The 25,055-nt window shown below is 43.6% G+C and overlaps 1 long non-coding RNA gene across 1 annotated transcript; it reads right to left on the bottom strand.

Annotated features, from left to right (window-relative positions):
- Positions 1 to 2,750: 2,750 nt before the first annotated feature.
- Positions 2,751 to 24,733, bottom strand: LOC133370457 (uncharacterized). The gene is made up of 4 exons (XR_009759134.1): positions 24,391 to 24,733; positions 21,897 to 22,037; positions 5,868 to 6,153; positions 2,751 to 3,482 (listed from the first exon to the last, which is right to left on the bottom strand). It is a non-coding gene; the product is annotated as an uncharacterized LOC133370457 (long non-coding RNA).
- Between the last annotated feature and the right edge of the window lie 322 nt (positions 24,734 to 25,055).

Below are 25,055 nucleotides of genomic sequence, written 5' to 3'. Positions count from 1 at the left end.
TCAATGAGCAGGGATGATTGGAGCTTTAGTTCAACCACATATGGACAGCCACACACACTCCCCATCCCAGCTCTATGTCTGCACAAGGAAAGGACACAGCTTAGTGGCAAAGTACTAAAGGTCCCCAGCCCAACAGAAAAGGGATAGAGGTGGGATGTTGTTAGGAATTCTTGCTGGGGCGTTGTCAACATTTAATTTTATAGACACATTATGTTCGTTGTTGGGATTATGGTTTTGTGGGTTTTTTTCATTAAACATTATTACGAGGTATGTGGGGATTGCTTAATTTTATTGTATATTTATTAAGAAGTTATATTTTTTGTAACTGTTAAGATTAAACTCTATGTAATTTTTTTGATCTTGTAAGCCCCCTGGAGATTGGTTTAAGTATGGAAAGGCAGCACACAAATAGATGGTGATGATGGATACAGCACTCTGCTTCTAATTTCTGCTTTTCAGTGCTTGAATCTCTTTTTGGATACAAAAGATCTTGTTTGGAAACAGACGTGCTTGCTGCTTTTTGTGTTTTGCTTTTAACTGGAAACATGTAGTTGGAATTGGAAGAGGCCCATCCAACTTTGTAAATGGGATTTGGACTCTTCAGACCCCAAACGTATGGACCCACAGGGTAATGAACTTCTCTAGGAATTTCTTCTTTTCTTTCATGCTTTGAAATCAAGTAACCGGATTTCCTAATAAATCTATTCTTATTCATTATGCTTTAAACAGCCCCTAGATCTCAACTTTCTGCATGTACCTTGAAAGAACTTTAACTGAGAGTAGCCCCAAAGAAGTGACTGCATCCAGCTCTCCCAGGTTTCCATCAAGAATCATTTTTCATGGGTAAAGAATTTGGTTTGCTATGATTTTATAATGGATTATTGTAACTGATTTCCTGAAGGGAAATTTTGTTGACCGCCTGGAGTAGGCCAATGGACAAGTAAGACATGGATCTAACAGTCATAAATACTAAAATGCTCTGCTGTATATTATTGGCAGATAAATTTGGTTTTACAGAAGGCAGTCCCATATGTCTAGAGGGCTGAGAAGAAAATATGAAGATCCATTTGGAGTGGTGGCAAATGATAACTTCCATTTATTAAATTGTAAACACAAGATTCAGATGGTGTGTGATGCTAGGAGGCTGGTTTTTTAAAAACTAACGAGTTTGACCCTGGAATCCCCATGCAAAGTCAAACAATTAACCACTTGACTTCAAATTCAGTTCATTCATATTTTAAAAATCTGATTCAGCCCCTGTGAACCAGTTGAGATACATTGCCAAGACACCAGTATCTAACTCTTGTGAATGCAAATGCAACTCCTACAAAATAAAAAGATTGACAAATATTTAACTTGGGGGTGGGAGCCCAATATTTTTAAATTTGCTATTTGCATGCACCGTTACCACATCTTCCAGCGCTGCCAGTCCTAATTGATCAATGAGAGAACTGAATGAATTTCAATCCCCAACTATTGTTTCTGCATGGAGACTTGCCTGGCAGAGATGCCATTTTAGCTCATTTCGAGTATTTTTATTTTTTGTCTCTTCTGCCAGTGAAATACAGCAAGTATGATCCCATTACATAAATCTGTGTATAGCCAAATTTAGAATGCTATGTACAATTGGGTTACCCCCATTTCAAAAAGAGTATTGCACTGCTGAAGGAGGTACCAAAGGCAAGGATTAGACCATTTTCCAATCCACCAACTCCAAGGCTGCAATCAGGGCTGGCCTTAGGGGTGAGCGAGCTAAACACGCATCCTGGGTACCAAACTGAAGGAGGCATCAAGCTGAGCTCAGTGCCTCGTTGTTTGTTGAGTGTATTCTCTGCACTATTCAGAGGGCTATATTCAACTAAGTCCTACTCAGAGTAAACCCATTGAAATGGGCCTACTCTGAGTAAGACTAGCATTGAATACCACCCAGAGTCTTTAACCTTTTTTTATTTTCCAAAGTTCTGCAACAGGGGCAGGGAACTTGCAGTCATCCTAATGTTGCTGGACTCCTACTCCCATTAGACCCAATCAGTGTAGTCAATAGTCAGGGATGATGGTGTAGTCCAACAATGTCTGGATGACCACAGTCTCCCCATCACTACTCTACAGGTTGTATGAGTACTAATCACAAATTTGAACTTCCACCAAACAGTAATGCTAATGGGACAAGGGAGAAGGAGAATCCATGGCAGAGGAGCCACCAAGTGCAAGTCCCTGCCAGGCAATTGCCTGCAAGGAAAAAGGTGTGGTGGTTTTTTCATGTGTGTGTGAATTTTTTCCTCCCATTCATTTCAGCAGAAAGGAAAATGGGTATGCCAGTTCCAGAGCTGACATCGTTTTTCCTCTGTTCTGGGAAAGTTATCCAGAAAAGGTGATGGCCTTGGATCTCGCGGATCCAAACTCTCCTCTGCCATGATACATCCCCTGAAGCACCAACAGCAAAGGAGCAACAGTGGCAGATCTTTCTGGCACCACTACAGAAAAGCAACCAAAGATCGTAAGCCTACACCCCTAAAATATGGTTTTTTCCATTTCCAGTTTTAAGTCCTTTGTTCTAGTTAAAAATCAGCAGAACAAGGCTTCACTTTGAGTTGTCAAAACCAAGCACAATATGCACTACAAATGACATAAGCATTATAAATAGTAGTAGTAGTAATAACCACCACTGCCATTTTTTTAAAAAAAATAAAGACCTTTTTCATTTAAAACCTTTATTATTTTCAAGAACAAAAATACACCATCTTGTCAACGTTACAAAGTTAGATATAATATAACAAATCCAAAATACCCTGCTGAAGTGATAAAGAATGGTATCTTTGGTTTAAATATCAATGTTATTATTATTATTATTAATAATAATAATAATAATAAAACTGTTACATTTCAAAAACAAGCTTTGTTAAGGCTGTCAGTCTACCTTGTCTAAAATCATAAACAGCAGTTAACTTACACATCAGCATAACCCAGATGAGATGGCAGAAAAATTGGATAACTTTTAAATAATGCAGAGAAAATATCTTGGGTAATGGATTTCCTAAAATAAAAAAATGTTTTCCAAAGGTTATTTGCTACAAAACAAAACAAAAAGTTAAAAGTAAAATATGCAGCGTTCCACCATCTTGCCCTCAAGCAGGTATGGGGAACCTGTGACCCTCCAGATGCTGCTGAAATGTAATTCCCAACATGTCTGGCCATTGGCCATACCTGCTGGGGCTAATGAGAGTTATAGTTTAGCAACATGTGGCGAGCCAAAGGTTCCTCACACCTGCCCTAGTGCAATGCCTCTGTTCAGAATGCAGCACTGCAAGCTTTGGTTTGTGCAAGCTGCAGCAGACAGGCCAAGAAAAACAGGTTTCAGGAGATGTCACTCTTGATAGATGGGATTGCCAGTGATATGAGTCTCTCACCCGGCATGGTAGATCACAAGTACATTTTGAGGAGCTTCGCCCTTAAGAAGCTACATTCACCTCTGGCAACTGCATCTGGAAATGTCAGGAGAATTCACAGTGCTACCTAGATGTTTGGGAAGACACTGCTCATTTATATATCATCTATGTACTGCAGGGCAACCCACAAGACCAGTCGGGCCTCTCTCTTCCACTGCCAGGTTTTTGCAGTCCTGCAGAAGCTGCACAACTTGGCAATGCTGCTAAACTGACTGGGGAGAGGAAGAATGACAAAGGCATTCCCTACACAGAGTGCTGTTTATCCTAGAGCCAGCTCTGGCCACAATCCCACACATACTTATCAAGGACTAAGCCTTACCAGAACATACGAAACTGTTTTATACCCAAACCAAACCACTGTTCATCTAGCATTCAGTATTGTTGACATGGACCGGCAGCAACTTTTTAGGGTCTCAGGCAGGGGACATTCCCAGGCCCACCTGGGGACACTAAGGATCGACCCTGGAGCCTTTTGTATGCAAAGCAGATACTCTACCATTGGCCTACATCCCTTCCCTACGATACTCAATGGGATTTATTTCTAAGCAAACACTGGAAAGAGTATGGAGTGTGTGTTTTTAAATCTTAGCCCCCTTTAATCCCTCAGGGGCAGGATGTTTTATTCTTATCCCCCAATATTGTCATAAAAATCATTGTGTTGTATTCATCTCAGAACAGACTCACTGAAATCAGTGAACTTAAGTTAGGCTGTAATCCAATACTGTACCCACTTACCTGGGAGTAAGTCCCGTTGAACCCAATTGAGCTTTCTTCTGAGTAGACATGTTCTGGACTGCAGCCTTATGTCATGTCTATTAGTTTCAGTGGTTCTACTCTGAGTAGGGCTAACATTGGATTCCACCCACTGTCATTGATTGATGGTTGATCAACTGTATAATACCTTATCTGAATATGCTTTTCATCGCTTTGGAGGCCTTTGGCCCAAAACAACAGCCCACAAATATAATAATTGCAGCAGGGAGAAACAGGGACATGAGATAGGCTTCTAAGAGTATGAATAGCACTGAGACAGTGAAGAGTTTTTTCTCTTCTTCTCTCCTCACATTAGAGCTCTTGGTCACTCAATTAAGTTAATTGACAGAACATTCAGGATTGACAAAAGAGAGAGTATTACTTCACACAGTGAATAATCAACTTACAGCGATGGCATTGCAATAGATGGCTTTTTAAGCCAGACAAATTCATGGAGGAACAGTTACTCAAAAAGATTATTAGCCTCAATCACTATATAGAGCTTTCATATTCACAGGCAGTAGATCTCCAATTACCAGGTGAAAAGGACAACTATCAGGAAACCATTGACTTCATTCCTGCTTGTGAGCTTGCAAAGGCACTTGTCTAGCTGCTATTGGAAGCTGAATGCTCAGCTTGAGAGCCTTGGTCTTTCCCAGAGAACAATAAAACAGAACTTAAGAAGTGCCCTGCTGGATGAAGCCAAAAGCCCATTTAGTCCCACATCCTGTTCTTACAGTGGCCAACCAGATGCCTACTGGAAGCCTGCAAGGAGGACATGAGTGCAACAGCACCTCTCCCCACTTGCTGGTATTCAGAGGTGTACTGCCTCTGACAGTGGAAGGAGAACATAGCCATCTTGGCTAGTAGCCACTGATGGCCTTAGCATCCACAAATTAGTCTAATCCTCTTTTAAAGTCATTGAAGTTTCACGCCACATTCACTACATCATCTTGGAACAAATACTTAAGAGTTCTGCCAGATGAGACCAGAACGCCACCTAGTCTGACATCCTGTTTCCCACATGTCTATGGGAAACCCATAAGCAAGACATGAGAGCTATAGCTCTCTCCCGATCATGGTCCTCAGCATGCACCAAAAGCATGGAGCCTCTGATTCTGGAGGCAGCATACAGCCATCATGATTAGTGATAATCAATACCCTTATCCTCCATAAATTTGTCTGCCACTTAAAACCATCTATCCTGGTGGCTATCATTACATCTTAAGAACATAAAAGCCCTGCTGGACCAGACCAATGGCTCATCTAGCCTAGCATCCTGTTCTCACAGTGGCCAACTAGATTACTATGGGAAGCCCACAAGCAGGACCTGAGTGCATCAGCACCTCTTCCCACTTGGCGATTTCCAGCAGCTAATATTCTGTCTCTGGTAGTAGAGGTAGAACATAGTTGGAACACAGTTAGTAGCTGTTGATGGCCTTATGCTCCATATTAGTCTAAATCTCTTTTAAAGCCACCCAGCCATCACAGCTCTTGTGGGAGCCAATTCCACAAGTTAACTATGCGCTGTGTGAAGAAGCACTTTCTTTTGTCTGTCCTGAAACTGACAACATTCAGCTTCGTTGGATGTCCCCAAGTTCTAGTGTTATGAGAGGAGAAAAACGACTCTCTATCCACTTTCTCCACACTATGCATAATTTTACACACCTCTATCATCTTGTGGTAGCAGATTCCATAGTTTTAACTTTGTAGGTGAAGTAGTACTTTCTTTCCTTTGTCCTCAATCTCCCACTCTTCAGCTTTGTTGGATCATGACCCCGGGTTCTAGTATTAAGAGATCGGTGGGGGGTAAGGCTTCTCTCTTTCTTCATGCCATGCATAACTTTATGAACCACTATCCTTTTTGTGTTGCCTTGTTTCAGTCTAGTGCCTCTTGGAATCCGGAGCATTCTGAAGAAGAGCTCAAGGCCACCTTCTGAGCTTGTTAGACATTCTGACAGCAGGAGGTGGAAATAAAATCACACACAGTTCATCATTTGCAGTATCAAAAAAACTTTTAGAAATCCCAGATTAGTCCCCAGTTTAGTCAGATTAACTTTTTTTTTTACTTTTTTCTCTCATGCAAGAAATATAGTTTGTACTTAGCATCAAAATATATGCAGAAGGCAGGATAATTGCCAGCCCCAAAACCCTTTTCTCTGCTTGAAAAATGAAATGGGCTGCCTTCAAGTCGATTCCAACTTATGGCGATCCTATGAATAGGGTTTTCAAGGTAAGCGGTATTCAGAGGGGGGTTACCATTGCCTTCCTCTGAGGCTGAGAGGCAGTGACTGGCCCAAAGTCACCCAGTGAGCTTCATGGCTGTGTGGAGATTCGAATCCTGGTCTCTCAGATCATAGTCCAACACCTTAACCACTACACCACACTGGCTCTCTTTCTCTCCTTAGAAAAGACAATAATGCTGGGGAAACAGAAGGGAGTAGAAAAAGAAGAAAGCCAAACAAGAGATGGGTTGATTCCATAAAGGAAGCCACAGACCTGGGCTTACAAGATCTGAACAGGATGGTTTATACTATTGGAGGTCGCTGATTAAAGGTCGCTGATTCACAGGGTCGCCATAAGTCGAAATCGACTTGAAGGCACATAACAACAACAAAGTCAGTGATGGCAATGCCAAAACCTGGGCCAGGACCTTAACTTATAGTCGGAGAATGGACCAGAGGAGAGAAGTTATCTCTCTGGTCCACCCCCAAGCTCCTCTCAGAGCTGGCCATGCAGTCAATTGTCTCATGGAAACAAGATCAAAGCTGAAGCATGGCTGGGCAGCACTGACAACATCTTGCCTTCTTTCTGCCCCACTCATCTATCAAGTGCAACTGGGGACTCCACAGTAACTAGGACACCAATTATTTAATCAAGGAGTGGAATCTATGATTCTATGAGGGAGAAAATTCTTTCACATGACACTGGAGAACGAACTTCCTGATTTTGATTATTGAACCTATTAATTTGAATCTGCTACCAATGTTGGTGTTACGGGGCTCCATCCCGGTTTAGGTTCAAGGCAACCAATAGTTTGAATCATTGAAGAACGTAGTTCCCCTTAGTATTTTGGTCATGCTTCCACCTTCTCGAGCAATGGGACCACAGTAGAGCTCCAAAACTGGCTCTGGGTTTTCTATGACATGAATGACTAACCTGTGGCCCTCAGATGTTCCTGGAAAAAAACTCCCATCATCCTTTGTCATTGACCATGCTGCCTGGGGCTGATGGGAATTGAAGTCCAACAGCTGGAGGCTGCAGTTTCCCACTGACCTAAACTTACAACCCTATACACATTAACCCAATCCATTGGGACTTACTTCTAGGGAGACATGTACAAGATTGCACTGTTTCAGATTACAAGATATGCTTATACTCAAGCAATGTCACTCCATTTATAAGATCATTCCTCTCTCTAGGGTCACCAAATACAGTCCTAGACAATTTGTAACCAAATGCTGCATTTAACAACTCCTATGCTTAACTTAGTCCCATATTTAAATACTCCCACAGTTAAATATGGAACTATTATAAGAAGGTATATTGACTTACTACCTGTATTTACATCTTTTCGGTTGATTCAACATCCGCTCTTCAAAAAGGCAGGGGGAGGGTCTCAGTTTTGTAATTAGCTGGCTTAGCTGGGTAGGGCTGTCTGGTGTCACTGAGAAGCTAAATACCATGCTACAGTTTGGTCCCAGCTTTATACTAAAGCTTTAGATCTGTTTAAGGTGCTTAGAAAACTCTAAGCCTTTTTATTGGTACAAGCCGTTTAACTGATCTATGGGCTTAAGGTTGGCTTAGCAGCTTAGAAACAGCTTCAGCACTTAGTCATGATTTTAAAATGCTAAACGCGGTCCGCTTCCCTCCCAAAGATCCTCCAAAAATGGTGGCCATTGTACAAGGGCTGCAATGACCTTGGGTACGGCAAAATGTATGTTCCAGTTAGGGATGGAAGGATCTGTCAGTTTTGGTTCTCTGCATTTCCCATTTTTCCTATCATCTGATTGCTGCAGAAATGTGGAGAACTGAAAATTCATAAGAATTCTTCAGCATTTTATTGCTAATTTCTCCTAACACCACAATTTGTATGCAGTTTTGACAAATATACACAGTTTTGCTGGCAATTTCTCCTAATAGAATGCATGTTTGTATGTTACTTTCATGAATTTATTCTTTTTATGCACACTTTCCCCTAATATGTGCATTTGGGAAACATTCATTGATAGGAGAACTACGTTGCAAAATTCAGATAAGTGTGGATTTCAAAGGATGGCTATGTTTTGGTTCTCATATTGTTTAGAAAGTATGAATTTGGTAAATTTGTCTTTAAATGCAAACTGAATTGAATTTCTCCCCCACATCTAAGTCCAAAGAACAAACTTGTTATCTGAGGGTTAATCCTTCTACAGCCAAAAACGACACTATCCACGCACTGTTCAAGAGGGAGGTATCAGAAGGCTTGCAGAATTATCTCCCCCGCCCCCCCCAAAAAATTAAGAACAAAAGCTAAGGGGAGGGAACGCCCATAGCAGCCTGTGGCTCAGTGACCCCAGAAAGCTGAGTGTCCATTGCAGGGAGGGGGAACAGGAATGGAGTATCCTGGAAAGGGGCATGGCTGGAACCCTGAAAGGAATTCTCCATACTGCAGCATTCTGTGTCAGGCCCCACTTGTTCTATACTAATGTCTGCCACAAGACAAGGCCAAATTCTGTGCCAAAAAGTTACATGAATTCCAAATTAGCAAAGTACAAAGTTGCATAATTTTAATTCAGCATTTGCTGGAAAGCATTTAAAAGAAAAGCCACTCAAAGCCTATCCCTTATCAATCTTGATAGGACTGGTGCAATGTAGTGATTAGGGCAGGGAGAGGGAATCATTTTCAGACAGAAGGTTGCACTCCCTTCTGGTCAACCTTCTGGGGCTGCATGGGGGGCAAGAGGCAAAGTGGGCAGAACAAAAAATGTGAATTTTATCTTTATATTATTATTATTTATTACATTTGTATGCTGCCCTATAGCCAAAGATCTCCTTATAGGCTAGTTTCTACACATATCCCTTCATAACCGCCATCCAAGCAAGCAAGAAGCATCAGAGTTCAAGGAGACGTCCCAGCCAGGCAGAAAATACACATAAAGGGGACAAAGGAGGGCCAGGAAGACATGGGGCCTGAGGAGATTCCCACTGTACAGGGGGCCACATCTAGACCCGACGTGAGATTAAGCTTTTGGACCAAAACAAAGGAGGCCAAGCCACAGTGCCATAAGAGTGACCTTAGGCCAGTCATCATCTCTCCATAAAACCTACTTCATCAGGCTATTGCAAGGATAGAGAGAGAGAGAGAGAGAGAGAGAGAGAGAATGAATATCTACACAACCCTGAATTTCCTGATAAAGGGTGGGACACAAACGTAATAAATCAATCTTTTGTTGTTGCTGTTTAAAAATACATCTTCTCAGATCCAGAAGAGCTAGAAGCATGTTCTTTACATTGATAATATGATTTCCCCCAATCCTCCCAAGATGATAAATGTTGCATCCTATACAATATTCTGAGCTTGCATAGGACAAAAACAGGAATTTGATCACACAGATATACCATTGTTTTTTCTGGCCTTTGGGATCATTTTTCATTTGTGCTCCTTTGAAGGGAAGTCTTGTCATTTTTCCTTACAATATTAGAAGGTGGATAGATTCTCCCATGAGGATCAAATAAGGCAGCCATATCTGGCAGCAGATTTGTCATGTTTTTTTTAAAAAAACCTATAAGACTACAGTCCACTATTTAGATATTCCAACCCTGGCATCAACATATATTTCTTTCTTGCTTTATAAAAGTATTTATATACTGTTAGTCAAACTGTCTTAAGGCAGGGTACAAGTTAAAATGCTACAACAATAAAACAGTACAAACAAAATACTATAAAATGCGACTGAACACCCAGAGAGTGCCCTGGGCTCCTACTGGGAGGAAGGGTGGGATATAAATCAAATAATAAATAAATAAATAAAATAATTAATTCCTAATATCTCGGTATCAAAGTCATCCCACCTACCTCAAACGTAGACATATAAATCTGCCTTATACTGAGTTAGACCATTGGTCCATTGAGTTCAATATTGTCTACACTGACTGGCAGTGGCTTTCCAGTGTTTCAGACAGGAAGTCTCTCCCAGCCTTAATGGAAATGCTGGGGACTGAACTCTGGACCTTCTGCACGCAAGGCAGATGCTCTACCACTGAGCCATAGCCCTTTCCCACACTAATTTTCATTATACTTGCTAACTGAACAATAAGAGGGATAGATAAACCCAAGTAACATTGAATAAGGCCTTAAAGCCCACAAACTATGGAAAAGCTCACCATCACCATTTTGCCTGGGGGCAGGTGATAGAAGAGCCTCCAGTTGCTGTCAACAGGATCCGTGCAAGCCAGAGTAAAAGACCATATAGCTGAGATCAGCATAAACCAGTTCATTGTATTGCAGCTGAAAACCCAGAGAGTTTTCTCCCAGTACTCCTAATTAGAGATGGGATCCGTTGGCTAGTGCTGGTTCGAAAGCATTTCATAGATGTAAAAATCACACAGCTGTCGGAGTGTGTTCCTAAATTAATGTGGTAAATTGGGATGATTCAGATCATGACATCACATTCCCAAGTCAGACTGAACTTGGGATGGGCAAATCTATTAATTTTGGTTTTTCATTTTTCCATTCTTCAATGAATTGGTTTTAAACAGTCCTCATAAAAGTTCATCAGCACTTTCGTGGAAGTTTTTTCCAAATATATATGTTTGTATGCACTTTTGCCTAATATACACATTTTTCAAAGCAATTTTCCCTGAGGTAATATATCTTGTATGCACTTTTCATTAATATATGCATTTATATGCATACTTTACCCTAGTATAACCTTTTTTGTACACATTCCTTGGCTGGACAACGGCACTGCAAAATTTGTGCGTATTTCAAAGGATGGCTGTGCTTCATTTCTCGTTTCGTTTCAGAAAGTGTGAAATAGTAAGTTCACCTTTAAATGGAAGCTAAACTGAATTTCTTCCCCATCGCTAAGGGAGAACCTAAGCTTTCAAGTTGTTTTGTGGCCTCATTTTTTCCAGAAAGTTAAAATGTATGGACTTTCTTTTTTTTCCCCTCTTCTTTACTGAGAAAGAAAACCAAACTGACTGGGGAAATACCCAAAGCTCAGGAGGAGAAGGGTGGAAAGGAAAGGGAGATCATTCATTTTAAGAACCCACAGAAAGCTGCCTCATACACAGTCAGTCCACAGGTCCATCTGTCTCAGTATTATCCATGCCGAATCTGACTGGTTGCAGTTCTCCATGATTTCAGACAGGAGCCTTTCTCAACTCTTTGGCCATAAGGCGGGGTATAAATTTAATAAATATAAATTTAGTAAAAAAAAAAAATAATAATAATCTGTCTGGAGATGTCAGGGATCGAACCTGGCACCAGAGCAAGACGCTCTAGCACTGAGCTATGGCCCTTCCCCATTTGACAGACAGCTCTAGCTTTTAATCACAGTGAATTATTTTTGAGGCCACTGCAATCACAGTGATTTTAGGGATGGATGTTGAAGTAAACAAACAGAGTTACTTGAAGTAAATAAACAGAGTTCTTATTCTTCACACAGGCCGTCATTGTCCTGTTTTGGCTGTGTGAGCAAGGCGTAAGCATCTGAGTTAGCCTATTAATGGGGTCTGCTCCTTTTCCAATCATTCTTTTTCCTAACAAAAGTCACAGCACACTCTCTCTTTTTCATGAAAGGTAATTCTAGGAATGGGGGATAGCAAGGAAAACCTGTGACTTCTTAATAATGAAGGTATAATCAATTGGCTATTAATAATAATCTCAATTTATATATATGTATATCCTTCCTTCCAAAGGAGCCCAGGGCACAATAGCCCCTTGTCTAAACTTTGGCATGTTTGTTATCCAGTGGCACCCCCTCATATCCCCAGTTTACAAACTGATTCACCACAGAAAACTAGAGGAGTCAACGCGATTTCTATTTTCTCATCCCAAAAAATATTGTCTGCCCTTTCAGAAGAACCACTTGACCTTTCTGAAATTTGTCAGATTTCATCTCCTCAGAAGGGGTGGCTATGCCTGCAACTTGCATTCAATTCTAACAGAAAACAGAGCATTTCTTTTTAAAAAATTCAAGCTTCCCAGCACCAAAAACAAACGAACTTGGATGGATCTGCCACTCTAGAGGGGCTCTTTTGCCTGCAAATTTCTTCCACTTATAGGAAAAGGAAAACAAGCTATATCTGTTTTTAGATTCCACATTATAGTCAATAGGGAGAAACAGAGCTTCAGATTTGACAGACTGATTTGGACCCAAATAAAAAATTAAATGGGAATGACAACACACATTAGGGCTGCTTCCAAATGCTACAGAGGCAAGGCAAGTATTACAGTCACTGCACACCTAGTTGGCATGTTCCTTCTGGAAATAAGGCAAATTCCTCTCACCTATGCACAACCACAGCAGTTTACTACCACTCCTAGTGACTCTTGAAACAGTCACTAATAGTCCAGAAAATATTCACACCCAAGCAACACAGAGCAGAGAAATCAACACTCAATAGCTGAAAGCAAAACAAGTTTAGCAAATCGTATCTAGATTGCTCAGGTGAGGGATCAATCTACGTTACAGGCTGAAGGGAGAAGAAAGCTAGTGCTCCAGAGTCACCAGTGCACAAATATGCATGGTGGAGTGTGGGACATTAAAGAAGCCTTATCACAAAGCAATTGCAAAATATACAAAACTGCATTATATTAGGGGAAATTGCTTGCAAAAATCTGGTACAAGAAATGCATGCTACAAATACTGATGAATTTTCATGAAGACCTTTGTAAAAAAAAATTAAAATTAAAATTTATATGGAAATGTGCTGAACTGAACTTAAGACTGGAAAAATAAGAAAGCATGGAAACCAGAACTGACAGATTCACCCATCACTATTGACAAGTACACCCACAAATTCCCCAAGCATCCAACACAAAGAATATGCATTCAGCATGAGAGGACCCAAGCACTGAAGTAGGAAGGTGCCATATACCAGGTCAGACTATCCATCTAGCCTAGTCTATGCTGTCCGACGGTGGCTTTTCAAGGACTCAGGCAGAGGTCTCTCTCATCATCTGCTACCAGATCCCTTTTTAAACTGGAGATGCCAGGGTTTAAACGAGGGGCCCCTACCTGCTCTGCAGCCCACCTTCTATGCTGTCTGTAGGCTATGTTACCTTTACAGATCACTGAAGGACTAACTATATTTACCTTTCAAAAAAAATAAAAATAAAAGCTTTGTCTCCCACTACACATTTGTCAAACAGTTGCTGATACAGTAGTTGTCCCTGCTGTTTCTGTTGAAAATTGTAGATGGTGGTGATGATCAGGCTCTGTGACAGGTATGGGGGACCTTTGGCCCTCCAGATGCTGCTGAACTACAACTCCCATCATCCCTGACTATTGGCCATGCTTCCTGGGGCTGATAGGACTTGTAGTTCAGCAACCCTGGAGAGCCACAGGGTTCCCTGCACCTACTCTGTGCTGTTGCTATAGTGATGAGCAGCGAGAGGTCAGCATGAAGGATAGCCAAGATCAACACAGCCCTTACAAGCATTTCTTCCTCCACAGTGCCACAGGCTACCTTGTTCAGAAGGGTTACCTGATCCCTGGGAAAGGCTTCCTTGCGTGCAGAGGGAAAGGAAAGTCCACTTCCCTAAACTTTTCCCAGAAAATATATTCTCCCCAAGGAAAAAAAGGTCTGCTGTTTCACTGAGGAGGGGGTTGTTTCTTATAAGCATTCAGAAGGGGGTTGCCACCTAACTTACTGAGTCTCACCAGGAAGTGTGGATGGTAGAAAGCTGCAGAGAGAGCCTTGTGGTCCTTCCCACCAGCCACACTTCCCAGAATGCCTTGGGAACAACACAATTCAATATGGCTTCATTCCCAATGCATTCCAAGAAGTGCAGCCAGCAGTGAAGAGAGCGCTTTATACCTCTGAGCAGTGTAAGACTGGGGGATGGGGAGAGGGGGGAGAAATTCTATTCAGTTTGCATTTCAAACAGAATTTATCAAATTCACACTTTCCAAAACAATATGAGAACTGAAACACAGCCATCCTTTGAAATTCGCACTGATCCGAATATTGCGATGCAATTCTCCAAACAACGCTTACAAAAATGCATGTATTAGGAGAAAGTTTGCATCAAAATATATTAGTGAAAACAGCTTACAAAAATGCTTTATATAAGGAGAAATTGTTAGCAAAAATGTCTGCATTAGTCAAAACCTGTATACAAAAATGTGCTTAGTAGGAGAAATTCACACTAAAAATCAAACATTGCTGCAGAAATGACAAACTAAGAGAACTGAAATTGAGAGGTCTTTCCATCCCTAGATGGGGAAGGGGATCAATTGTTTTAAAAGCCATAAAAGTGAAAAACTCTTGGCTGTCTTATAAGGGCTCCCCACCACGACCACACACATACAAAGACTCAGGAACCCTCTCCCAATTTTGGGGATGAGTTCTGTTTCTTCCCTACCCACACAACAAATAGTTGAAAAAGTTTTCAACACAGCTCTGCCAGCTCCTTTCCATAAATAGTTCTTAGGACCCATCTCTGAACTACCAGCTTCCCCATTAGACCATAAGACTAAATATTAGATTAATATTAAACAGCTCTTTGCAAAGTTAATATCAATTTCAAAATCTGGGACACTAATAGACAGCCAGCTGCCCCAGTGGCCTTTAGTAACCAAGGCCAACATTCAGACTTAGAAATTAAACATGTTTTCTTCCCATAGTTCTTCTGTTATGTAACAGTAATACTCAAGATGTGCAAAATCACAGCTTTGTCATGACATGCTTTCGTTTTTATGTTCGCGAGCTGCATTCCAACCAAAAGAGATACTCAGGGAATTTAGCCCTTTTTCCTGATGTCCCCTATAAAAGCTTGCTTTTTGGGACATGCCTGAATTGCAGCATCATTCATAATGTTTTTTTTTTTACTTTTGTCTTAATGCACTCCTGCCAACTGTGGATGACACTAATAACAGAACATCCATTTGAAATGATGAAAAAAGATGCTTGAACATTAACAACACTTATATGCCACTTTTCCTCCAAGAAACCCATAGTAGTGGACGCACACATAAAAAAAATAAGAGTCCTACTGGGTCAGCCCAAATGCCCAACTAGTCTAGCATCCTGTTCTCACAGTGGCTAACCAGATGCCTATGGGAAACCCACAAGGAGGACCTGAGTGCAACACAGCTTACCCCACTTGCTTTCCCAGCAACTGATATTCAGAGGCATAACTGTCACCAACAGTGGAGGTAGAAAATGGTTCTCCCTCTCTCCAGGTTTTCCTCACCACAACCCTGTGAGGAAGATTAGGCTGAGAGACAGTGACTAACCCAAGATTCCCCTGTGAGCTTCATGGTGGACTGGGGATTTGGTCTCCCATGTTCTAGACCAAAGCCCTAACTGCTACACCACACTGTCTCTCTGTGTTGTACATGGAATACAGGAATGGAATGTAGAGCAAGGTCTTCCCTCTCTGTGCTCAGTGCATTGGTACCTTTGCGCTAAGCACACACTTTGGCTGACCTCTGTGGTTCCCTCCCCTAAGGGTCCCTGCCCTGATGAGACATCTCCAAAATGCAATGAAATCCCCTCTCCATCTCCAAGCTTGTGGCTATGGAAAGGTCAGAGGAGTTCTGCCCAATGCAAAAAGAAGTCCCTACACAGGAAGTGGGGTGAAGATTTGTATTGGTTATGCACTTGCCGGGCACTCGGAGTGCCCACCAAGGGCAGAGACAAGGTCAATTACCTCACCTTTCTCCTCCCATTGGGAGCCAGAGAGGTATGCAGGACACGTTCCAGCCAGGCAAAGACAATCAGGGTGCAAAGCAGAGGCAGTGAGGCATAGGAAGTCTAGGAAGAGTGTAGGAAGAGTCCCACAGGCCAGACAGTCCTAAAGGGCCACATTCGACTTCTGGGCCACAGACTCTCCCAACCCTGGCAATATTGCAGACAGACCTCAACCTTGTGGGATCCAGGTTTTGTCCCACCAGCCAAAGCCAGGTGCAAACCAATGGCTGGGTGTGTGGAATCAGACGGAAAATAGCTTGCTGGAGGCAAAGACAATTATCTACTGCACCTCAAGAGTCACATGCTGGGATGACGTGCACATCCAATTATAAATCTACATATCAGTTACTACAAATCAGGGATTCTAACACAAAACTCTCCAACTGACCAGAACAACTATACAAATATCTTGGGGGGGGGGGGGAATCAACCAATGCATTCTTCTATTTTACAGATAAGGAATGCCCTAAGGCTGAGAAATAAATGATTAGTAGAAAGTCAGCGATGGCAGCGAATCATTTTTTCTTGCAATTTCAATTGCTATTGTTAAAACTGCTGAGAGTCAGACATCCTTGCCAATCTACCACAAACCAGTCAGAGATCTACCAGTAGATCCCAATCAACCTTTTGCCCACCCCCCCACACTAGATCGCAACTCAAGCAGCTGCCTCTAAATTAATATCTGGGTCATGCATACAATGATTCTGTCATCAGCCAGGTTCCACTTATTCCCCAAGCCCTTTTTTTAAGGGGAAAAAATAAACAGTCTGTTGTATAGAGGGGTCAGCCCTACTATTAAGCAGAGTAAGGCAACTGCAGCAGATGCTGAAGGGGCATCCAGAGTCAGGAATGAATTTTAATTCTAATCACCCAGAGCAGTTTTGAAGCCTTTTGATGAACCAGCAGTTGGGCAGACTGGCAGAAGCAGTTTGACATCATGCGGTCTCTCCTGACTAAAAGACACAAGGCAATAAAGGCTTCCAAGTCAAGACTCAGGTTTTGTGGTGCAACAAGACACTCACAGACTTTTTGACCCAGCAGTGCAGTTGCCAGAAGAGGAGGGTTGTTTTGCCTAACTCAAAGCCACACAAAATGCAGCTTGTCGCTTAGTCAAAGAATCAGAAAGCAATATTGTGCAAACTTATTCCAAGTTAATATTTTCCTAATACGTCAAATGCAAAGATGTATTACTGAACACTGAAGTCAGGATCGTTCAGACCATGGTATTCCCAATCTCTATATATGGATGTGAAAATTGGACAGTGAAAAAAGCAGATAAGAGAAACATCAACTCATTTGAAATGTGGTGCTGGAGGAGAGCTTTGCGCATACCATGGACAGCAAAAAACACAAATAATTAGGTGTTAGAACAAACTAAACCAGAACTATCACTAGAAGCTAAAATGATGAAACTGAGGTTATCCTACTTTGGACACATCATGAGAAGACATGATTCACTAGAAAATACAATAATGATGGGAAAACAGAAGGGAGTAGAAAAGAAGACAAAACAAGAGATGGAAACCACAGACCTGAACAGGGTGGTTCATGACAGATTCTAATGGGGGTTGCCATAACTCGTAACCGACTTCAGGGCCGGTCCCAAAGGGCGGCCAGGTCAGGCTCTGGCCGATGGCCCCTATAGGATGAGGGAGGAGTAGCACTCCTTTTCCACGATCCACGGAAGAGTAGCTGCCACGGATCGCAGAGAGGGAGCTTCTTCCACCCGCCCATCTCTCCTATCTTTTGAGGCTGTGTGGGCTGCATACATAGGATGCCAAGGTGGGTTTAGAGTGGGTGGGCAATTCTTGTGGAAACTGCAGAAGCTAAAGATGAGACCTAACTTACTTTTGGGAGGCCAGGGCTTCATACTAGATTGCTCCTTCCAAGAACTACCAGAAGCAGAATAAATTATGAAAAATAAATATATGCAAATATGCATTCCTTCCATAAAGTAATGCATCACATGATTTTGCATTCTGTGACAGAGAATTTGAGTTGCTTTGGAGTAGAATGTGTTTGTTTCAGTACCAATTATATTTTTTCCTCACAACCACCCTGTGAGATAGGTTAAACTGGGAGAGACCAACACCCATTGAGCTTCATTGCTGAATGGGAATTTGAATGTGGATCTCCCTGATTTTAAGTCCTCAGACATGCTAAGTACTCCACCAGCCATCTCCAACCCCGTGCCCTCTAGATGTTTTGGACCACAGCTTCCATCAGCACCGGCCATCTGATGTGAATTGTAGTCCAAAACATCTAAAGCAGTGGTTCTTAACCTGGGCTGCACGCACCCCCGGGGGTGCGAGACACTTTTTCTAGGGGTGCAAGGCGTTGTTCAAAGATTTTGGAAAACTCATTTATCTTAGCTAAGTTACGCTAAAACACACATTAAAATTAAATTAAATTTTAAAATGAACGGTATTTTTTCAGGGGGTGCAAGAGCATATTTTGGAAATCCAAGGGGTGCTGGCAGTGGGAAAAGGTTAAGGCTGATCTAGAGGGCAACTGATTGGGAAAGGCTACACTGTATCATTGTACAGAGCTCTGTGGATGACTCTAACACAACAGTCATATACAAGACCACAGTGTAGTTACTGTAACTTTCCCAAATAACTGAAACTTTGTGGCACCAAATGTAGCAAACAATGTGTCCTGGGCCCAATTCAATCCTCTCCTGGCAGACCAAGATCCTGTCCCCAACATCCAGCACAATGGCTGCTCACCTGGAACACTGGGCCTATGGCAGAAGAACCACCATGTTGTCCACTGCCATGACAACGATGGACCTCAGTCAAGTCAGCTGAAGGAGACAGCATAATGACATCATCATGGCAATGCCAGCCCTGCTCCTACAGGAAATGGGAGAGGAGGGCAGGAAGGAGAAGGATACAAAGCTTGCCTGCAGGTGTTTAAAGGCAGGAAAGCCAAGACTGAAGACAACTCTTATATGGCTCCTGGTGTGCTCTGGAGCACAGAGAGGGAGGAGGAGGAGGAATCAACCCCCTTCCTTCTAAGAGCTGAGACCTAGGGACATAAAGCTGTAACTCAAACTTATGAATGGGTGTAGAAAATGGGATATATGCTACTCCCTTTGGGGAAACCTAAAAAGTTGTTTTTAAAATTATAACATTCCACTGAAGAAGTGTGGATTCAGTTCAAAACTCAGGCTTGGAGCTCACTCAACACTGTTGCCATCAAGAACTGTTTGCTGTACCAGTAAGCTCATTAGCGGAATTATTAGTAACTTCCAATTCAACCAGCAGAATGACAGCAGTAAGAATTGCACAACTATTGGCTCCAAAAAATTCACCCTAGCAGTCCATATTGGAAACAGGCATATGTCCTTCACATATGCATCAATAGTTACCGTTGCCAAGGGTACTAACTGTTGCAATGCTTGGTCATGTAAACATTCTGGCCAGAGGTCAGCATTAGTCCAGCACAGTCAGACTTGCATTACAATAGAACAGAAAATCAATTATCAATAACTAACTGCAAAGGTGGTTTACATTGCTAGAAGATTGGTCCAATATGTTGCAAGCTAGAGCCAGCTCTTTGTAAAGAGGAATATCCAGAGAAGCTGGACAATGTAGCCATTTAAAATTTGCAATACAAACTTTTTTAAAAAAAACTAATATGCATTTTTAATGACTCTAGTGCTATTTAACATCAAATGTTTCCCCTGATGAAGACCCAAATGCAGCCTGCAAGACTGTGGCCTTCTAACAAATCTTGTTTTACCTTCTATTACTGACTGGTTATAAGTTTGCCTAGATCGGAAGGTGGGATCTATGACCCTCAAGCTGTTGCTGGACACCAGCTCCCATCAGGCCCAGCCAGCATGGCCAGTGGTCAGGGCTCAGGTGACTTGTAGTCCAACAACATCTAGAGAGCCTACTGGTTCCCCATCCTTGACCTAGAAATGTAGTAGTGCTCCTTGTTTATCCAGTGTGTGATGAACACCTCAACAAGAACAATTGGCTCAGGTGACTTTTATAAAGATGTAGGACAACATTATTATTTTTAAAAGTACTTTTAAGGAGATTCAAATTTTGGCACCAGAATACCCCATTTATAGCCAAAAGACTGGTAAATGTTTCCAGCAGGAAACGGTTAACTGAGCAAAAAAAGCAACTCCCTTTTTCTCCTATATGGAGTTCTTATTAATCCAATAAAAGGCAGTACTTTGCTTACATTGCATCCGCCTCTCTATTGTTATGTAATAACTGGGCCAATTACCACCCAACAATTGACTCGCCAGATTGTGCACTCGCACTCGGGTGCCCTTAAGACCCCCCCCTTTTTTTCTTTCCTTGCTTCCAACGAGAACAGCCCTCTGCAGTCACTGCTGCAATCATAGCTTTGCAGTTCCCTTGAAACCCAGCAGGGAAAAGGGGGGGGGAGCTCATACACGGGCAAAAATAGGTAGTCAGACAGGTACCGCATGAGGCTGATGGGCAAAGGTTGCCATCTCGTTCTGCAGGGCTTAGAAGCATTTGCCAGCAGGACAAGATCCTGGAAATTGGCTCCAGAAGGATGCAAAGCCCAACAGTCTGAATGCTGCTTAAACGTCTCTTGGACACAATCACAGCTATCAGCCAGCATCTTTGGTGGTGGGGCAATGGGGAAAGACACTGGCGAGTCCATCCAGAGGTAAGATAGGAAGCACATCCCTTTTCTAAACAGCAGTTGGGAGCCACCAGTGAAGTGCACCAAAGCCAAGGCTGCACAACCACAATCAGCAACAGCATAAAGCAGGACTCAAAACACCACCTCAGTGGTCAGTCATTTACACTCATTGCAGGGGGGAACAGGGAGATGAGCTTTCAGTGCATACCTGTCTACCCAGAAGTAAGTGCCATTAAACTGAATGGGGGTTACTCCCAGGAAAGTGGGGTTAGGACGGCAGCCTTAGCATCTCCAACAGACAAGAGGCTTTGCTACCCACCACCCATCCTTCCTAACAAGTGACATACGCACACACGTATAGATAAAACACAGAGGCCTCCTTCTGACCCATTAGCAAAAAATAAAAAAATCTGGCTACACCAAGCAGCAGTGATGAATTCATGCCCCTTTCAAGCTTACTTAATCAGAAAGATCACTGCAGTAGGAAGCAGGCTCTTGGCAACATTTTGCAGGGCAAACTGCACAGCTCTCTCCGCACAGGCGATAGACTTAGCAAGAAAATATTATATTTATACACACACTTACAACTGAAGGAGGCATAGGAAGGCCTCACCAGTTTGCAACTATATTCACCTCCCTTCTCCCTCTCCCCCTCCCCTTTTGCAAAATCATTCACTGCCTTATCCAAGCCCCCCCCTTTTTTTTTGGCCCTCCCGTGGCTCTTTCCCTTAGCACCCTGCGTCCTCCGGGTACAACTCCAGTTCCCCCCACCCCATTCCCCCAACCTCTCCGCAACAGGCCTCCAATGGCGCAAGGCACAGGCAGGGTTAACAGCCGCCAACTGACACCGCGGAAAGGTTACTTCAGGCGCCCACCATCAGCCCTGCAAAAATCGCTACCCCGGAGCTCCAGCCTACTCGGGGGAACGAATACGCACACACGCTGGACACAGCACAGCTTCAAAGGCAGAGCGAGCGTACTCTGAAACAGCAACCTGACACCTCTTCGGCAACCCAGGCAAAATGGAATCTGCTCTCTTCTACTGGTGCCAGCACCGTCGCCCTCCACCAGCAAAGAGCAGCAGCAGCAACAGTCAAAACACACAAACGACACGAGGGGGCAGCGGCATAAATAGGGAAAGAGCCATCGCCTTACCTTGGCTGTCTAGCCGCAAGCTGATCCTCTCCACTTTTTCAAATATATCTATTATTTATTGGACTTGGCGTCTTGTTTCCCTCCATTAGGAAACGTTCTTCCGCTCAGCCGGGTGGTGATTTCCTATTCTTTTACTAACACCTGTTTCAAAAAAAAGGGGGGGTGGGTAGGGAGGGAGGCAAGGATCGGAGATGGGGGATTATTATGTCATCCTGCTGGAAGAAGAATGCATGCGATTTTTTTTTTCAAGGGAGGAATGAGAGGGTGGGGGAAGGCAGGTCACTCGGGCTACTGATGGTTTGTAGCTCAGCTTCAAAACAAAATCAATTTGGGAAAGAGCGAGGTGGGGGGGAGGAGAAAAAAACACAACACCCTGGGCAAGCTTAATAATGGGAGATTCTGCAGTTTGTGAGCATGCTCCAGGCGGAACCAATCTTCCTCTGTTATTCTTCGGAATAAAAATAATCCACGCTGAAGAAGACGAAGAAGAAGAAACCCACACGGAAGCGTCTTCCTGCGGCCTCTGGACAGCGAGGGATGAATTCCGCCCGGAGAAGCCGCATCACAATCGGAATTGCTGCTTGCGTTTGCTTTCCCTTGCTTTCCCCCCCTCTTTTTCTTGTAGAGGCAAAACAGCAAGCTTCTCTATCTCCGCCGTGGTGTGTTTTTCCCCCCTCTTCCCCCCCCGCACCCCCGGCTATTTAGGCCTTTGGGAAAGCGGTTTGAACCTTTTAAAGATACAGTACACCGATTAGCTTGTCCAGGGGGGTTGTGTCAGGACTTTGTGGTGGAGAGAGCGAGGGGTGGAGAGGGGAAGGCTGGCTGGCTGGCCCAAAATACCCCAGCTAGTGCCACGCGATTGAGCACCAGAAACGGGCACTGTGGGTGGCGAGGGGCGGAGCCGGAGATCCTAGTGCTTTACTTGATATCTTGCAACCGTCCCGAAGACTTCCACCCCGCACCATATCTTACTCGGAAGTAACCCCCCCCCTTTGATTTCATTGCGACTTTCTTTCGAGGAAGTGTCCGTTTTCGGATCCCAAGCATTATTTTTTTTAAAAAAACACAGGAGAGTCTAGTCTTCTGGATATCTATCAATGGAATCGTACGTCCATGTACAAGTAGGCTCCACTTCTCAGGCTCCCACATTCCTGGGAGCAAGCCCCATCCAATTTAATGGGACAAGCATACGACAGCCCCGGGCACAAAGCTGCGATTCCTCAGCGCCTTCTGTGCTTTTGTTTGTGCTTGTTTGTCTGTCTTACAACCTGGTCCCTATGTCTGTCGCTTCGAAGCACCGCTGTATTCAGTGGACTTTGGACAAGGGCCGTGGCTCAGCGGAAGAGCATCTGCGTCGCATGCAAACGGTCCCAAATTTAGACTCCGGCATTTCCAGGATGGGCTGTGAAAGACTCCCGTCTGAAATCTTGGGGCTTATGAGCCACTGCCAGACAGGGTAGCCTGTAGTGAGCTCGATGGACCGATAGTCTGACTCGGTGTCAGGCAGTTTCCCGGAGAAGGGGGGAAAGACGTGGGTAAGCGAGCTCCACAAGTCAATGGGACGGATATCCGACAACAGATTGGTTGCGGGGTGCGTTTTTGTCCTTAGATCTAGAGTCCATCGAAGTTCGTGGGGCAACAAGGCTGCTATCCCTTGCAAAATGTCTGGAGAGTAATAGCGTGGGAATTTGCTTCTGAGCAAACCTGCATAGAATCGCGCTGAATAAAACTTTTGTTGTTGTTTTGAAAGTGCCATAGAATTTCTCATACACTTGCTATGGCAGACGAAGGCTGCTGCAATCCTTAAAACACACTTAACCAGAAAGTAAGCTTCCCTAAACACAGTGGGGCTTACTTCCGAGTAGATTGACATAGGCTTTCACTGAAAGACTGAAATCCTATGTACCTGGGAGTCAGCTCCATTGATTGCAGCGGGGTATACTGTCCTATTTGAGTAAACACGCACAATATTGCTTTGTAATAAAGTTGCCCTTGTAGTAGAGTTCAACGGGGTTTACTCCCGGGTAATCGTACACGGGATTGCAGTTTTGCTCCCGAGTGCCCAGTCAGACGGCAATCCTCACCCCACTTACCCAAGAGTAAGCCCATTGAATTCCAGAGGACTTACTTCTGAGTAAACATGGACAGGATTGCACGTTGATCCGTTTAAGAACAGGTTAGGGGTACCTGTATCACCCAGTTGATGGGATTATCCTCAAACAGCTCCTATGCATGTCTTCTCAGAAGTAAGCCCTGCTGAGTTTACTTACACTCAGGTAAGAGTGAATAGGACTGAAGCATTAGTAAGGAGTGCCCACAAACGAACTGTGTTCAAAACCAACACACAGGACGCCGTCCACCCGTCCACATCCCCATTTTCATTTGCTGAGAGTGGAAAAAATTGAAGTCACCGCGGCAGTTGCTTTTCTCCTCTTTGGCTTTTGGTTCATTTCTTTTTTTTCAAAACCAACCACCCCACTCAGAGACTACTTACCCGGCCGAAAGGAGATTGCTAGACGCTAGAGGCCCAGGTTTGCATAACTAGACGCGAGATGCTTTTCTGGGACGATTTTTCTTCCTCCTCCAGATTTGTCCGCCAGACACAATATTAACCACCAATCCACCCCTCGCGATCCAAAGGGCTGAGCCGGTTCCACCAACTTTTTATGAGTATTGTTATTAATAAGTGGGGTTATTATTAAAGCGGCTGGCGCTGGGCATTCGAATCGTTGCCGCCCCCAACAAAAATCCTGGGAAGAAGAAGCCCAAGCGCCCCTGGAACTCTGGAGAAGCCTTAAGGGACGCGGAGGAAGACCTATGCCGCTCTCTTCGCACGTATTCCAGCGCCGCCGGAGAGCAGCCACATCCTCTGCTGGTGCCACACGTCGAGTCGCCGACCCACCGGACAAGAGGCATCACTCAAACGACCGGTCTTTCGTCCGGAGGGGAAGGGGGCGGCTTAATCCCAGGCCTCCCCAACAACTCTTAACCCCCGACCCTATTTTCAGTCCCAAAGCTCAGTCTTGTAAGATAGTGAGAGGAGAGGACCCCCGGGAGCGTACAGACTGCTTCTTGGGAGGCTGGAACCCCAGGGCTTGAGACCCACTAATCGCCGTGGGGTTGGGGGGGGGGACTTCGCCCCTCCTTCCCCTCCTTCCC

The sequence above is a fragment of the Rhineura floridana genome, chromosome 15 (assembly GCF_030035675.1).
Source record: "Rhineura floridana isolate rRhiFlo1 chromosome 15, rRhiFlo1.hap2, whole genome shotgun sequence".
Taxonomy (NCBI): domain Eukaryota; kingdom Metazoa; phylum Chordata; class Lepidosauria; order Squamata; family Rhineuridae; genus Rhineura; species Rhineura floridana.
Note: the sequence above shows the minus strand (reverse complement) of the source record. Positions and strands in the feature narration are given on the sequence as shown.